General features: G+C 42.3%; 1 long non-coding RNA gene across 1 annotated transcript; it reads left to right on the plus strand.

The window, feature by feature from the left end:
* Nucleotides 1-285: 285 nt before the first annotated feature.
* Nucleotides 286-16,330, plus strand: LOC143441812 (uncharacterized). The gene is made up of 3 exons (XR_013109505.1): nucleotides 286-403; nucleotides 8,061-9,849; nucleotides 10,836-16,330. It is a non-coding gene; the product is annotated as an uncharacterized LOC143441812 (long non-coding RNA).
* The last annotated feature ends 394 nt before the right edge of the window (nucleotides 16,331-16,724 follow it).

Genomic DNA, 16,724 nt, shown 5'->3' on the forward strand with positions numbered 1-16,724 from the left:
GATGCTGACATCTGGCGTTGTCTTTGTTGGATGAGTATTTTGTTCCTTGGTTTCTGTTGTCTTCTCTGATTCTTAGGGGAGTGTGGTTGCTCTGCGTTGCCTGGTAAGAAATTCTTCTGAGATCCCGATAGGTGTGGTCACTAGGGGTTCCAGGTAAAATGGAGCTTACCCTTAGGAAAGAGGGGAAGGGCTGGGTTAGGAGGAGGGGCTGAGGGAGGGAAGCAGGCAGTCTACCTGGATCTGTTTATTCTCTTAGGAATGGGTCCGGAACTGAGGAGAGGCCATAGCAGGTGGTCTGGAGAGTTGGAGGAGGGAGCTCAGGAGGGGAAGATCCCTGTGATGTAGTGGATATTGGAGCAGTGGGGTAAGGGAGGCCTTCCTGTGGCCCACTGCAGAGCTAGAGGTAAGACTGAAGGGTTGGATTTAAGGAAGTAAAAGGAGTGGTAAAGATCTATAGTCAGCCTACCTATGGCCCTGTCTGGAGTGGCCTGCTGGTTCCTGGGGAATGCCTACTAGTGTTGGGGGCTGGGGTAAAATAATGAGTTGTGGGGAGGAGGTTTAGAAGGAAAGGTCTGTGTGATTCTCTAGAGAAGGGCACTGATGGTCTCTTAACTGATATTACATCACATGACAAATATCCATACAAACATATTCTATAGAGGAATTTTAATTCAGAACATAGCTACTCTGGCAAGAGATCACATCCAAATACCTTCTAAGTCTGTGTGATTCAACTGGAAGGACACACCTTTAATCCCGGGAGACAGAGGCAAGCAGACCTCTTGAGTTGAAGACCAGCCTGGTACAGAGCAATTTTAAGGTAGAGAAAAGTTTAGCTCCAGGCGTGGTACTATGTCTTTAATCCTAGTACTCAGGAGACAGAGGCATGAAGATCTAGAGTTCTAGTCAGTTATGTCCAGTCAGCTCATGGGATTCAGAGGAAGTTTTATGAGAGAGTTTTACAGAGACAAGTTAAAGCTAGACACAGGTAAAGACAGAATGAACTAGAGAATGAGAAGGAGCCAGAAGATTAGAACAGAATGCTAGAGTTAGTTTGAAGCCAAGCAGAGCAATTCAGTGAAAAGCTAAAAGAAGCCAGTTTGGATCAGACAGCTTGGAGTTTTGAGCCAGAACAGATGAGTTGACCCAGCTAGCCAGAGCTCTGAAAGAGCTAGAAAGAGTGAGCTTATTTAGCAATAAGTCTCAGAGGCTGAAAACATTCTAGGCTTAGATAAGATTGTATGTACAGAGGCTAGACGCTTCCAGGACTAGGCCTATGTTAGCAGACTGAGGCAGTAAACCTTGGAGATGACAATTACATTAGGAAAGTAAAAGTTACTTTAACAATATTTTTAACAAAATATGACAAAAGAACTCATGTCAACTATAATCCTCAGTTCTGCAAGTGGCCACATAACTTTAGCCAACCTACCATTTTCCATCCCCAGTTCTGTAGCAGACTACTGTGGCCTCTTCCCACTCTATGGTCCCATAACCAGGGGGCTAAACATATCCTAATAGAACACTCTGCTCTCCTTCCTCCTGTGACCACCTCAGCCCCTTCCCCTAACCTAGCCCCATTCCTAAAGGTAAGCTCCTTAAAACACATTTTACCTGGAACCCCAGAGGCCACACCTATCAGGATCTCAGAAGCATTTCTTATCAGGCAACACAGAGCAACCACACTTTCCTAAGAACCAGAGAGGACAACAGAAACCAAGGGAACAAAACACCCATCCAACCAAGACAAGACTAGATAGATATCAGCATCTAGAACTACAATCTTCCCAAACTCAGATTCCTAAATGCCACCATTAAAAGAGTCTTGGCTCTTTTCCTGGAGAAGGGATCCATACTTTCATTCTTGAAGGGTTTGTGCCCTTGGTCATCCTGCCTATTAGATTGTTGTAGTTTCCCATTGACTTTAATCACAGGATATGTAGCACTAAAAGACACCCTAAAGAATCTCCTGCACTTCAGACATAATATTTCTTATCTCCACTGTGGAGAAGCAATCCATTTCCCCCTTGGTAATCTATCTGGACCAGCCACCCCTTTTAACACTGTTATTCCTTTCGTAGCATGTTGGTTTAAGAGCATCAGAAGCCCAAAATAGCCAGGGGAAAATCTGAGCTCCCAGTTCAATGGAATGTTTGTTGTGGTTCCTGCCAGGAACTCTTCTCACTTTGGAACCAAAACTTCTAAGCCAGCAGAACTTAAGTTCACAGGAACAGGAAGCAAAATTTTCCCAGTGAAGCACTAGGGGTGATGGTGAGTGGAACTATTCCCTTTTCATACCTCGATTCCTGGATCCATGGATCGTGGCTATGGGAGAGACCATACCATTTCCATTGATAATGGATTGCTGCTGTGCATACCCTATTTTATGATTTGGTGGGTCAAATAACACCCAGCACATGATGGGCAGGTCAGGTAATATGGTAACTTGATAGTCCATGGTCAAATGTTCAGTTTCCACTAAAGCCTAGTAGCAGGTCAAAAGCTGTTTGTCAAAGGGAGAATAATCATCACCCTTAGCAGATATGGTAGAGTCTTGTTCCAATGTCCTAAAGGTCTCTTCTGTTATTCACCTATGTGGGCCTGACAAAGGCTCCAAACAGCATCTCTTTTCACCACTGACACTTTGTGTACCATCAAGTCTTCTGGATCATATGGTCCAAGTGGTAGAGGGGACTTATACAGAATCCTGGATGTATTAAAGAGGCTTCTCCTGTTTCAGGCCTCATTCAAAACTAGCAGCTTTCCAGGTCACCTGGTATATGGCCAGAGTAACACACCCAAGTGAGGAATGTTCTATCTCCAGGATTCAAATAGGCCTCATAAAAATTGTGCTTCTTTCTTGATGAAGGGCTAGGAGCAATAACTTATCCTTTATCTTAGAAGGAATAACTCTGCATGCTCAACACCACTGGATTTCTAAGAATTTCATGACGGAAAAGGCCCTTGAATTTTGGTCGGATTTATTTCTCATTCTCTGATACACACATGTATTACGAACAAGCCCAAAGTGGTTGCTACTTCTTGCTTTCTTAGTCGAATCAGCATAATGACATCAATATAGTGCACCAATGTGATATTTTTGTGTAAGAAACAATCAAGATCCTTTTAAACTAAATTGTGACACAGACCTAGAAAATGAATGTATCCTTGAGGTAAAACCATAAAGGTATATTATTGGCCTTGTCAACTGGAAGCAAATTGCTTCTGGTTGTCTTTATGGAAATGTATTGAGATAAAGGCATTTGCTAGATCAGTAGCTGCATGCCCTGTACCAGGAAATGTGTTAATCTGTTCAAGTAAGGACACCACATCTGGTCCAGCAGCTACAATCAGAGTCACTACTTGATTGAGTTTTTGATAATCAACAGTTGTCCTCCATGATCCATCTGTCTTCGACACTGGTCAGATGGGTAAGTTAAAGGGAGATGTGGTTGGAGCATATATGTGTTATTAACAAGTCCAAAGTGGTTGCTACCTCCTGCTCACTTGCTCCAACCAGCACAATGTCATCAAGTGAACCAGTATGATATTTTTGTGTAAGAGACCATCAAAATCCCTTTGAACTGAATTTTCATTTCTCAAGTCCGTGATAATGGCACTAATTTCTTCAGCTCTCCCAGAGATCTGAAACTGTTTTTGTTGATTCACTATTTTCCCTGGCAGAGGCAACTCAAGGCTTCCATTTATCTGTTCTAACTATAATAGCCATCACTTTATAGGTCAGGAACCAATGTGCGAAATCTGCCAATTTCTAATAATATCTATCACGATTATACATTCTGGGACTGGGGAAATAACAATGGAATGAGTCCAGAGAACTATTGGACATACTGTGAATTGGAATTCAGTCAAAACTCCATTAATCACCTGACATCCATAAGCCTGGACTTTTTATCTGGAGAGCCACATATTTGGGGGGGGGGGTCTTCCAGAATCAGTATCAGTTAAGACCAATAGACCCCCCCAAAGTCTGATTATTTCTTTTCCCCCAGTGTACAATTACTTTTGTAAAAGGTTGCTCTTGGGAAGGACTGGGGAAAGACTAACAGTAAAATTATTAGGTATTTATCAAGGTCCTTCCTTGGGGAAAACTAGCCACACCTTCATTCAAGTGGTTCTGGGTCTAAAAACTCCCTAAAGTCTGGAAATTGGTTCACAAGCTGAGATTCTCTTTTGCCTTGATCCAATTTGGCCTTTCTTTCATTTGTTTGATAATTTTACTGCCTTTACAGATCAAACAAAAAATGCAGTAATCTTTTTTTTTTTAAATCTATTCTATACCTGGAAACACTATGATTGATTAGCTAGAACCAAAGGTCCATACAAGTCATGCCATCATGAAATTAACTTTGCCTGTGCTGACCAGTACAAGTCAGGCAATTAATGGACACTGCTTTGTTTATGCTGCCCATTGCAATAACTACAATGACCTTGCCTTTGGTGATTCAGCCCTGCTACCTTGCCCCTGCTTACTTTGGGGCCCAATTAAAACCACTGCTTTTCATTTATTCAACTGAGCAGTAGCATCTCTAACCCTAAGGTTTTGCACAAGGAAAGGGGCAACAACAAAACTCTTCAAATGTGCTGGTGCCTCTCTCACCAGCTTGTGTTTTATAGGATGAGTTAAAGGCATGTCTTCTGGGCCTTCCCATTGAGGAGGATTGGGTTTTACTCAGAGTACCCCTTCTAGCATTGTAATTTCCCAAAGCCTTAAAAATCCCTTCAACAACACTAAGCCAAGGGTTGTCAGGCATTTTCAACTCATTTTCAATAGGCCATTTTTTTTGACAAATGCTTCAGCCAACCATCCAAACAAATAAACGTCTGACACTTTTTTTCCCCTGTGTGAGTTCCCCTATTAAATCTAGAATTTCCACTCAATGGATCCATATCAATAACCTCAGCCTGATCCAGTATCATATTCCTTCCACCATAATCCCATACCCTTAAAATCTACTTCAACTGCTGACACTCGCTAAGACTGGAATTTTCTCTGTAAATTTAGCCTACCTTCCAGTGAGGGCTTTGGTTTGGTTTCTACAACTTGAGCTCTGTGGCTGCTAGAGAGAAGATTCTCTTCCAGGGCACACTTGGAATCTTTTAGTGTTTACAAGCATCTGGAACTGGTCAATTTTATCCTTCAACCTATTCTGAGATGCTAGAAGTTGGTTAATTTTATCACAGAGCTCATTCTTTTCCTTTGCCAATTTATCCAGAGATGCTAGGAGCGATCAACTAGCATCATTTTTCCTTATTTTCCCACAAAATGTCAAAAGTCTTATATGTAGAGTCAGCGATATCTGTTGCCTCTCATGACTGGTGAATCAGGATAATCAAATGCATTTGTAAATATTTATAAAGTAGTTCACACCATGGGCTTTCAGCACTTTCTGAGATTCTGGGAGAGACTTCAGTAACTGGAGAGGCTTCAGAAACTCTAAGTGTTGCCAAACTGGAAAGACTATTACAGATACCTAAAAAATATATACCATTCTTATATTTCTGTTGCTCTAGTAGAACCATTCTGGTACCAAAACCTGTAATCTGTATTAGTCAGGGTTCCCTAGAGGAACACAACATATATGTGTAAAATATATATATATATATATATATATATATATATATATATACATATATATATATATATATTAATATTAGACTGGCATTTAGGCTGTAGTTCAGCTAGTCCAGCAATGGCTGTATACCAGTGTCTTATAGGATTAGTGAAAGTTCCAAGAATCCAGTCATTGTTCAGTCTGTAAGGCTAGATGTCTCAGCTGGCCTTCAGTATACACCAGAATCCCAAAGAAGTAGGCTCTAATGCCAGTGAAGGAATGGACTCAAGGGTAAAAACATTTCCTCAGTTTTCTGGACTACTAACAGAAGGGTGGCCAGATCAAGAATTGCTTTAGAAAGTTTGATTGGATATTGTGATATACTCTTCCTATGCCTTTTTTTCCCCCATATACAAGATAAAACATAAAAAAAGAATAAAATTTAGAAGATCAAAAACATTTTTTTGTGGGGTCTAGCTTAAATACATGGCTATTTTAGTTGAAACTTTGAAAGTTGGCATTTCAACAACAATGTTATCCAACCCACAGAATATAAATTGCCGCTGTAAAAGTAGACAGATTTATCATATGTGGTATCAGGTTGGATATAGAGAAATTTCTACATGACTGAAGTTTTATCAGGAGTCATTATTTGTTGGAGCATTGCTTAATTTCATTGGGATCTAACACAGCAAGTACTCCTGCGATGTGGTATGAATAATTCAGAGGAGCACTCTTTCCTGGGCCAACTCTGAGTGCCCAAGACACCTTTAGAGAAAGAGAATGCCAAAAGTCAGGCTGGATGAGAAATGGTGTGGTGGTTTGAACAGGGTTGGCCTCACAGGATCACATATTTGAATGCTTAGTTCCCAGGAAGTGGCACTACTTGAGAAGGATTAGGAGGTGTGGCTTTGTTGGAGGAAGTGCATCACTGGGTTTTGAGGTTTCAAACACCCAAGCAAGGCTCAATGGCTCTTTCTTTCTGCTGTCTGAGGATCTGGATATAGAATTCTTAGCTACTTCTCCAGCACCATGTCTACCTACAAGGTGTCATGCTCCTAACCATGATGATAATGGTCTAAATGTCTGATACTGTAAGCAAGCCCCAATTTAAATGCTTTCTCTTATGAGAGAAAAGAGAAAGCATTTCTCTGGTTGTGGTCATGGTGTCTCTTCAAGCAATAGAACACTAAGACAAAGGAGAAGTAAGTATTAAGGTAGTCGACCTCATACAGCCCACTGCTTAGGAGACATGAATCAGGCTTAGGCAATGCTTTGGATTTCATCTTTAAGCCTTTTGAGACAGAATCTTGCTGTGTAATCCAGACTGATTGGAACTCAGAACTCTCCTGCCTCAGCTGCCCAAGTGCTGTTATTATAAGCAGGCACCACCACAGCCATCTTTATCTGATAATATGACAGCCAAGTCCACATCCACTTTTTATTTTGGATAAACATTTTTTCCTTGCACAGTAGTACTTTTTTATTCACAAGGCTTTTTTCCCCCTTTAAACAGTTTTTCCAACACATGTGTTTCTTTATTCTTAATATCTTTCTTGCAGACAGTGTGTTTTGGACCCTATCATGCATATCTCAAAGATGTTATGATGTTGCTTTTAAGTTTTGAGTAAAGCTTTTCTTCTACTTTTTAAAAATAGAGATGTATTTATTTTACTTTAGGTGTATGAGTGTTTTGCCAGCACACACACACACACACACACACACACACACACACATATGTGTGTGTATATATATATATGTACATATATACACATATATATATATGTGTGTGTATATATGTACATATATATATGTATATATATGTGTGTGTATGTATATGTGTGTATATATGTACATATATATGTATATATATGTATGTATATGTGTGTGTATATATATACACACACACATACACATATATACATATATGTACCACATGCATCCCTGTTAGATTCTCTGGTACTGGGGTTACTTATAATTGTGAGCCATATGAGTCCTGGAATCGAACCCAGGTCCTTTGTAAGAGGAACAAGTGCTCTCAACTACTGAGCCATCTCTCCAGCCTCTTGCTTCCACTTTTTCCTTTGTACCCCCTACCTTTCAAGATCTAAAAGATGGCCCTGGCATTCACCAGGACCTCTGGGCTTGCTGGCACATTGTGGAAAACGTCCAGGTCACAGAGACTGCTGTGTGCCCCCTGGGCATGGAAGGCAGAGCTGAGTTGCCTGGCAGCCTGGGTTTTCAGATTTGAATAGTGAGCTTCTTCACTACTGTGACTTTCTTCAGAGGCCCTGGCTCCCTTTTTAAATTTATGCCTTTTCCTCCTGTGAAAACTAAATCCAGTTCAGAAACCCCAGCCGGTTACATTCTGAGAAGTTGTTTTTGTTTGAGAAGCTGATACCATTATTCCCAGACAGCAGAGCCGGCTCTGTGGCTCCCAAGAAAAGCTCCGTGACTAACAGGATTCTTTCTTTTTCTTTTTAGGGGTTACTTCCTCCCACTTGGCTGCCAGGTCATCTCGTGATAGTTCTCTGAGTGAAGTGATTTATCACATAGTGCAGGAGAGATGGGAACTGTCAGGTTCCCTTTTACTGCCTAGAAGTTGCACCCCCACTTCTGTGATATGGGCAGGCTGAGGAGAGAATATTTGACTCAGAACTGTTGCGGTTCTGGAGAAATCCTGGGCACACAGGGCTGTGAACCAGTCCATGCGGCCTGCCTTCTGATGTGAGGAATGCTTAGTTGTAGAGCCAGACCGGAGATGAAGGTGCTTACGCAGCAGGCTTGGGAATCCACTTGCATGGACTTGACACTTAGGCAGAATGAGCAGCAACTGGAACAAACAGGCATTTAACTCATGTTAAGTCTCAGATTTACTTCCTTTCCTCTCTCAATAGGTTAGCCCGATCTTTACAGGCTGCTGAAAACTCCTCATGAACACACACTTCTTTCCCCCAGCTATTTTATACAGACAAGAGAGATTTTAGAAAAAGACTTGGGGGACTGTTGCCCTCTAGTTCAATTGGTAAAATGCTGGTCTAGGATGCCTGAAGCCCTGGCTTCCATTCCCTGACTGACATAAACTTACAGTCTCACCCAGGAGATAGAGATGGAAGAATCAGAAGTTCATGGTCATTCTCCACTGTACAGTGAGTTTGAGGCCAGCCTGGGGTATATAAACAAACAAATGAAACCAATAACAACCACAAAACAAAAAGCTAACAACAACCACAACAAGAAGAAAAAACAAAAACCAAAGCAAAGAGAAGATAAGACATGGTAGTTTGAGAGTCCACTCAGTAGCTTTTTGTTGTAATAGATGCTGGGGAAACATGGTAAAGGTATTTCTAGGCTTTACAGCTTTCAAAGCTCCAGCTGAGACACAGGTGATCCATCCAGAAAGAACACATCAGGGCAAGTAAGATTTGCTAAAGATGTGGAAACTCAAGATGCTGCCCTGTGGAATGTAAGGGTCAAAGCAGCACCTGACAGTCCCTGGGGAAAAGCTGTACCTTGAAGTTCTCCAGCTTTTAGCTTCTGCCAAGGGCTCTATGGTAGGCTTCCAATTGCCCCAGCTTCTCAGCCAATCATAACAAGCAGGGAGTAAGTCAGCACAGAGAAAAGAATGCCCAGGAAAAGAGAAAGGAGGCTGAGCGTTTGAGGCAGAAGTCATTGAAGGTAGGGAACTGGTTATTCAGATTATGGGAAGGCTCAGAAGCCAAATGGAGGATGAGGAGATCACCCAAGGACAGCAAGAGCAGGAAGGGGCTAGCCTGCTTCTCAACTGGGTCTCCAGGAAGGATATTTATATCAGAGAGGAAGAGGAGACCCTAGAATCATCTGGCAAAGACACCATGAAGCGGACTGGAGTCATGGCAGCACTGTCCAGATAGTCTTAGAGAACGTCCTGCTTGGTTTTTTGTTTTGTCTTTGTTGTGCTGTCTTAGTCATCTTGACACAAGCTAGAGTTATCTGTGAAGAGGACACACCCTAGTCAAAATACCTGCAGGCAAGTCTGTAGGGCATCTTCTTGGTTGTGGATTGTAGCCGGAGGGAATTTAAAAAGACAGGCTTCCGGGCTCTGCCACCAACTCTCTCAGTCCCAAGTTCCTGCACTACGCCCAGCACCAGTGGGCTACCTGGATCTAGCCTGGTGTTCTCATCTCAGCAGGCTCCCTGGCAGAGCTGGAGCTCCAGACTTCCCTTCGCGGCCACACTAGCCCCACGCACTGATCGTTCACCCGCAATCAGCTACCACGACACCTATTACCCGGTAAGATCGAAACTCTTGAAGCTTACAATTAAGCAAACAGATTTATACATCAGCAAATAATTAAATCACAAGATGCCCACACAGATTAGACAAGTTATCCCAATTATCCTAACCTTTTGATATCTACCAATGGCTAGTTAAAGCCACGTGGTTCATGTCTGCCTCCATCTTTGCCTCCTTCTCCATCTCCCTCTCCTGTCCATCTCTTTCCAACTCTTAGCTCTGCCTCCCTTTCCATGTCCAATCACAGGCCTCCTGCTGCATTAATATTTAAACAAATTGGACAGGGAAAATCTTGCCACAGAGGATTGATATGGAAAGGCCCCGCCCACTGTGGGTGGTGCTGTCTCTGGGCAGATGATCCTGAAACAGGTATAAGGAAAGCAGTATGAGAAAGCAGTAAGAAGGAAGCCAGTAAGTGGAGTTCCTTCATGGATTCTTCTGTCAGTTTCTGCCTCAGGTTTCGGCCTTGAGTTCCTGTCATGACTTCCCTCAGTAATTACGATGGGTGATCTGAGAGTAGTAAACTGAAATAAACCCTTTTATCCCCAAGTTTGGTCACGGTGTTTTATCATAGCAATAGAAAGCTTACCCAAGGCAGAGAGGGAATAGAGGAAAAACCCTAAGAAACATGGCTGCAAGAGCTGGTCTCCTGGGTTCCAGAACAGGGAACTTTGGGGGCCACCTTCTAGGAATTTGGCAGGAATTTGACACTGGGCCAGGACCTTGAAATAGGCCCAAAATGAATACAGCTGAGGAATGTGTTCTTTGTATCTTGATGGATCTTGTTAAGACCCTGAATACAGTAATTGTGAGACCTTTGTTTATGCCTTGTTTGTTCTGTGACTACTTTGTTTATGCCTTAGGACTGACCGAATTCTTTGTACGTACCTAGAATGATGTAAAAGCAGACTGGAGAAAAATAAACCTGCTTCAGCCTCAACACTGGATGGAGTCATGTCATAATGTTGTCTTTTTCTTTTCAGTCCTCACTCCTTTCCTGGAGACCCAGCTGACTGACTAAGCTGGCTTGGTCACACCAAGACATCCTGCATGGACATCCACTCCATCAGTGAAAAAAGTAGAGCGTGATTAAGGAAGGTACCTGATGTCAAACTCTGACCTCCACATGTGTGCACACATGTATAACAACCACCACCACCACCAACAACTGCTCTCAAACAGCCATAAGTTAAAGCACACCTCAGTAAAAGGTGTACTAAAATAAAATATTAAAAGCAGATTTTAAGTCACACTGTGTTTGTTCCATTTCACCATGGGAGTTGTTTTCCTGAAGAGCTTCCTCTTCAAATGCATGGAGCTCCAGCCCCTAAGATGACTGGACTTGTTAATAGGACCTTTGAGGTGCTGATTACTATGAATTGAGGTCACCAGGATAGAACCTTAATCTGATGAGACTGGGTGTCCTTATAAGAGGAAGAAACCAGAAATGACTTTCCATGAGTCCACAAAGAGATGATGGCCTTGTAGGGACACAGCGAGACAGTGGCTTTCTGTGAGTACACAGTGAAGAGGCCATCTGAGGACACAGCAAGATAGTGGCTTTTTGCAAGGCAGGAGAGAAGCCTCTCCAGACATTAAGGCTGCCAACACTTTGTTCTGCCTTTTAGCCTCCAAACGACAGAAAAGAAGCTTCCCAGTTTGTAGTACACTGTTATGGCAGCCAGAGTAGAGTTCTACAAGAGCTAGGTAGCTCACATTCATCTATCTCTTCCTCTACTTTGCTTCTTTACTTCAGAAAAAAGAAATTTTCTTCCTCACAGGAATTTGGGGAGAATTAGATGCAATATGAACTTGAAGCACACGGTACGTGGTAAATGTGACAGATTTTTACAATTTGAATTTTTTGCCTCAGTTCTTCTGGGCAGATGTCAGATTGAGCAACTAGAGTTAGATGCGGCCCACAGCAACACAGGATCTTCTGAGTGTTTTCTTTAGGTTCTACTCCTGGCATCCCTCCCCACCCCACACAACTGTCATTTGAGAGCCTAGTGGCATTGCTCAGAACTTACTTCTAGTGTCATCTCTGCCCCAAGTATGCTATAACTGCACAGTTATGTGCTCCGACTGAATCATGTGCCAGTGGCCTAATGCTGAGCCAGCATCCTACCTGTTTTCTGCAATGCTCTTCCTTCTGTCCCTGGCTCTCTATCTCACCAGCCTGTGTGCTGTGGTCAAGTCAGCATGTAGCCTTCTCCCTTAGCACTCACCCATTGCGGGGTGCTTCGGTGCTTTCTAACTTAACTATCTAAGGTGCACAGAAGGACAGGGGGCAGTGGACCAGCCTGTTTTGAATCTGCACTTGTAAAGCAAATAATGATCCGGGTGCTTCAAGTTCTTTAAGCTTATGAAGCTTATTTGAGTTGGATTTTGGAGGGAATTCTACGTGTTTGGGGCTCTGGTCGCAGCAACTGAATCAGCTTTAGACTCCGCACCTCCTCTCGGCACATTGTGATTGGTTTTGAGCAATGAGACCTGTGTCAGTCTCTCCAAGGCTGTTTGGGCGGTTTGCCAGGAGCACTTGTCAAGTTTCTAATGGATTCTTGTTTATACTGATTTTATGTTCTCACAAACGACATAAAACAGCATGTGCTTATTGTTTCAGGATTTCGGCAGCTCTTTAGTCTCTCCAAACGACAAAATGATTCAAGTTGTTATAAGAAGTTAAAAACCGAGGGGGTGTGTAATGTATAAGAGACACGTGTCGTTCTCCCCTGCCTCTGTTCCAAATCTCCCTTCTAATATCAGCACTTCCGCAGGCTGGAATTGTGTCATCCGAAGCTGTGTGGGCTCTTAGCCACGAGTTATACACACAGAGAGAAGCTGGTCTGTGACCTTTACTTCCAGAAAAAAAAAAACCCAAAAAACAAAAAAACATGCCCCAAAAGATTTTGATGGGTCAGTGTATCATTAAAACAAAAACAAAAAAACCACACTTGTTGCAGGCTACTAATGAAGAATAACTTAAACAATTGGATTTTATTCTTCTCAAAGATCAAAATGTCCAGAAGCGAGTGGCTGCTCTGTGGTCCATTGATGCCCATGGATCTTGTCTTACGGTTTCAATGAATAATACAGTTCTATATACCACATGCTTGCTTGACAGCGTTTTAATTTTGTTGCTCTCCAAAGCAAAACCCAAGCCAAAGGCTTGTGTTAGAATACTGAGCTGTGGCTGGGCAGTGGTGGTGCACGCCTTTAATCCCAGCACTTGGGAGGTAGAGGCAGGCGGATTTCTGAGTTCAAGGCCAGCCTGGTCTTTCAGGACAGCCAGGGCTATATAGAGAAACCCTGTCTGGAAAAAACCAAAACAAACAAACAAACAAAAAAAAGAATACTGAGCTGTGGGGTGCAGGACTAGGAAACAGAAGGATGATACTGGAGGAAGAGAGAAAGCTGATAGCAAGGTCATTATGGACTGAGAAAATACTAGGGTGCCTTGGTTACTTTTGTCTTTACTGTGACAGAATTTCTGACAAAGCTACTTAAGGGCAGAAAGATTTACTTCAACTCTCAGCCTGAAGATATTTGAAGATAGATTAAGATATTCCATCATGGCAGGAAGGCATGGAAGCAGAGGAAGGCATGGAAGCAGATTCGTGAAGCAAATGGTCACATTGCTTCTATATTCAGGATGCAGAGAGCGATGTGTCTTGTGCCCAGGTTACTTTCCCCTCTTCAGACAATCCAAGACCTGGCCCATGGAACAGTACTCTTAGGGTTGATCTACCCCAAATCAGTTAAACTCAATCTATTGAATCCTCACAAGTATGCCCAGAGGCTTCTCTCCTAGGTGACTTTAGATCCTGTCACAATCACACTTACTATTATATCACTAGAGAATGATGTGCTAGATTCGGCTGGGACCTCCTTAGAGGTCCTGTGAGATGTATCTCAGACTGTTTTTACTGAGGAACCAAAAAGAAGCATTTTCCAGCAATATGCCTGCCTCCAACTATGACAGTGATCAGTTTATAGGCCCTCCTTGTTTGTATGTATGTATGTATGTATGTATTATGCATGAATGCATGCATGCATAATTCATGGTTTGTAGCTACATAGTATGTTATTTACCTTCTAATGGGTGCTTATGCTACACCCTATTAATTGTCTAGAGATGGGGATTAAACACAGGGTCTCACACATGCTAAGCAAGTTCTAGCCTACTGAACTGTATGGTTCACAGCCCTGGTTTCATATGGAGACACATATGTGTTGGAAAGGGCATGACTTTGGTGAGAGGTTTGATTCTAGAGCTGAGGATACCACTTTTATCCCATTTTGAGATGTGGCACTTTTAAAATATAGCCATGTTTCATCTTGTCAAAGTACAATTATCTCATACTAACCTATTCAGAACAAAAATAGAAGAGATTAAAAATAGCCCCTAAGTAGCCAAATAGATGCCAGACAGCCACAGGTCCCAGATGGAGCCCACAGTCACATGCATAGTGTCACCATTGTCTTTACTCATGAGAGGCTCCTTTATTGGGAGTTCCTTTAACCTCATTTTACTGAAAATTCTAACGAGTTTGGTATCCTAGTTACTATTGCCACAGCAAGGAGAAGGGGAAGGAAGTTGCTTGAGGAAGTCTCACCAGCAAAACCAAAATCAGAAAGCAACCGACTGCAAACAGAGACCAGAGAGGAAGGGGCAAGCAGGAGCAGCTACCACACTGCAGAAGCCCGGCAGCGTTCTGGCACGCCATGGCTCAGCAGGAACTGAAGTTCACAGTCAGAAACAGCTGTCAAAGGTGCTTTCAGCACACTCTTTAAAAGGCAGGGAAATGAATAATTTATTTTGGGCTATTATATCTATGTGGTATTGACTGGATCTAATTATCTTTTCCGTGAAATATGTTTTTACAGTGATTTCCCAATAGATAGGTTTAAAAAGATGAGAAAAGTTGATTGTAAGGCCCCAGGGAGATTTACTTTCCAAACGGCCATTTTTCCACGGAGTACTAGCCAAGAAATCTCATTCAGCTAGACAGGGGGGTGGGGGGGTGCAGGTGGTGGCTTTTCAACCTTCCCTTTGAGCCCTGCAGCATTGAGGGCACTAAAGAAATTAAATATTTTAAAAATATTTTCTATAAAATTTGATTATAATTTAGTGTGTGTGTGTGTGTGTGCGCACGCACACACATGTGTATTTGTGTGTAAGCATGCACGTGTGTGGGCACATGTAGAGACAGCTGTGGAAGTCTGTTCTCTCCTTTTACTACATGGGTCCTGGGCATTGCACTCAGGCTGTCAGGCTTGGTAGCAAGTGCTTTTACCCAGTGAGCCATCTTGCCAGCTCCATGTTTTCTCTTAACTGGCATAAATCACTATGTATGGAATTTTATGAAAAAGGGCATGTTTGAATCACTACCAGCATTTTTTTTTTTTTTTTTTTTTTGCGAAAGCAGCAAATGTTGCAACTTAGATCCACCCTTTTAGAAGTTTTCAGAAAAAAAGAATTAAAACCCTTTTTCTTGATTCTTGGTGAATTTTGCATCATACACCCCAATCTCACTCATTTCTTGATCCCTTCATATCTTCCCTCCACCCTTGTAACCTCTCCCCAAAAGAAAATAAAAAATAAAAATAAACCCAAACCATTTCATTGTGGAAGCTTTAGCGTGCGCGTGCACACACACACACACACACACACACACACACACACACACACACACAATTTTGTCCACACATCTTTACTCGCAAATGTTCAATGGCTCATTGGTCTGGCTCCAGGCCTCTGACTTCTGCTACTCTATATCAATACTGGATCCTCACTGGGACTCCTCTTGGATATCCTGTTGTTTCTCTGTATCACAGAGATTCTGCAGCTTTGGATCTTCAGGACTGGCTTCATGTGCTCCAGCAGCTCATAATTGGAGTGGCCCAATTCAAAGCCCTGGATCTGGGCCTGAGTGTTAGCTGAGTTGGTTAGCCCAACTCTTTCTGCACTCACACCACCAGGGTGAACTCTCCAGCACTGCCCTGGCTAGTTCTCTAAAAGCCTAGCTCACCCAAATGTTGCAGTAAGCAAGGGGTGGGCCAACTTCCCCTCTCCCATGATCTCAAGGCCAGCTCTACTGTGCTGCCCAGGTGAGGTGCTGCAGCCAGTGAGGGGCAGAGAGAATTTTCAAACATGTTAAAGGTGAGTTAGGTAAGAAGGAACCAAAAAATTTTTCTAGGAAGAGAGGAATTTGGAATTTTTTTTTTTCTAGGAAAGCTTTAAAAACAACATGTGTCATTTGATTTGCTTTGCTACAGTGGAATCCTAGGATGGGGTGGGATACAACTCACAGGATCTCTGTGTCTCTATCTCTCTGTCTCTCTCTGTGTGTCTCACTGTGTGTATGTATACTTGTACTTGAAATGAACTAATAGCAAATAGGGGCTGTTTTTGTCTTGCAGTACAATTTTGTAGTCCAGTGTACCACTCTGTATGACTCTATGGTCCCACTACTGTTATTAAAATTACAATTTCTTCTTGTCTATCCATTGTCATTTCTTCCTATATTTTTCGTATTTTATTTACTTATTTATTCTTGGCTCATGGTCTTTGGTAGGTATAATGATGGTCTCTAATGATGTCCATATCTGAATCCACAAAGCCACTGATCAAGATAGGCGTTATGGCATGAGAAATTATGACTGTGGGTGGAATTAAAGTTGTTTCTCAGTTGTTCTTATAATAAGGAGATTTGATAAGTCCTCAGTTGGATAAGATGAAGATGACAGGGTTAGAAACAGAGATGGGATTGTGAAGAAGTGCTATCATTAATGCTTCAGAAAAAGAAAAGCTCTCCAGGATCATAGCTACTTTTAGAGGCTAGAAAAGCAAGACATTGTATCTTCCCAGT

The sequence above is a fragment of the Arvicanthis niloticus genome, chromosome 3, assembly GCF_011762505.2.
Source record: "Arvicanthis niloticus isolate mArvNil1 chromosome 3, mArvNil1.pat.X, whole genome shotgun sequence".
Classification (NCBI taxonomy): Eukaryota; Metazoa; Chordata; class Mammalia; order Rodentia; family Muridae; genus Arvicanthis; species Arvicanthis niloticus.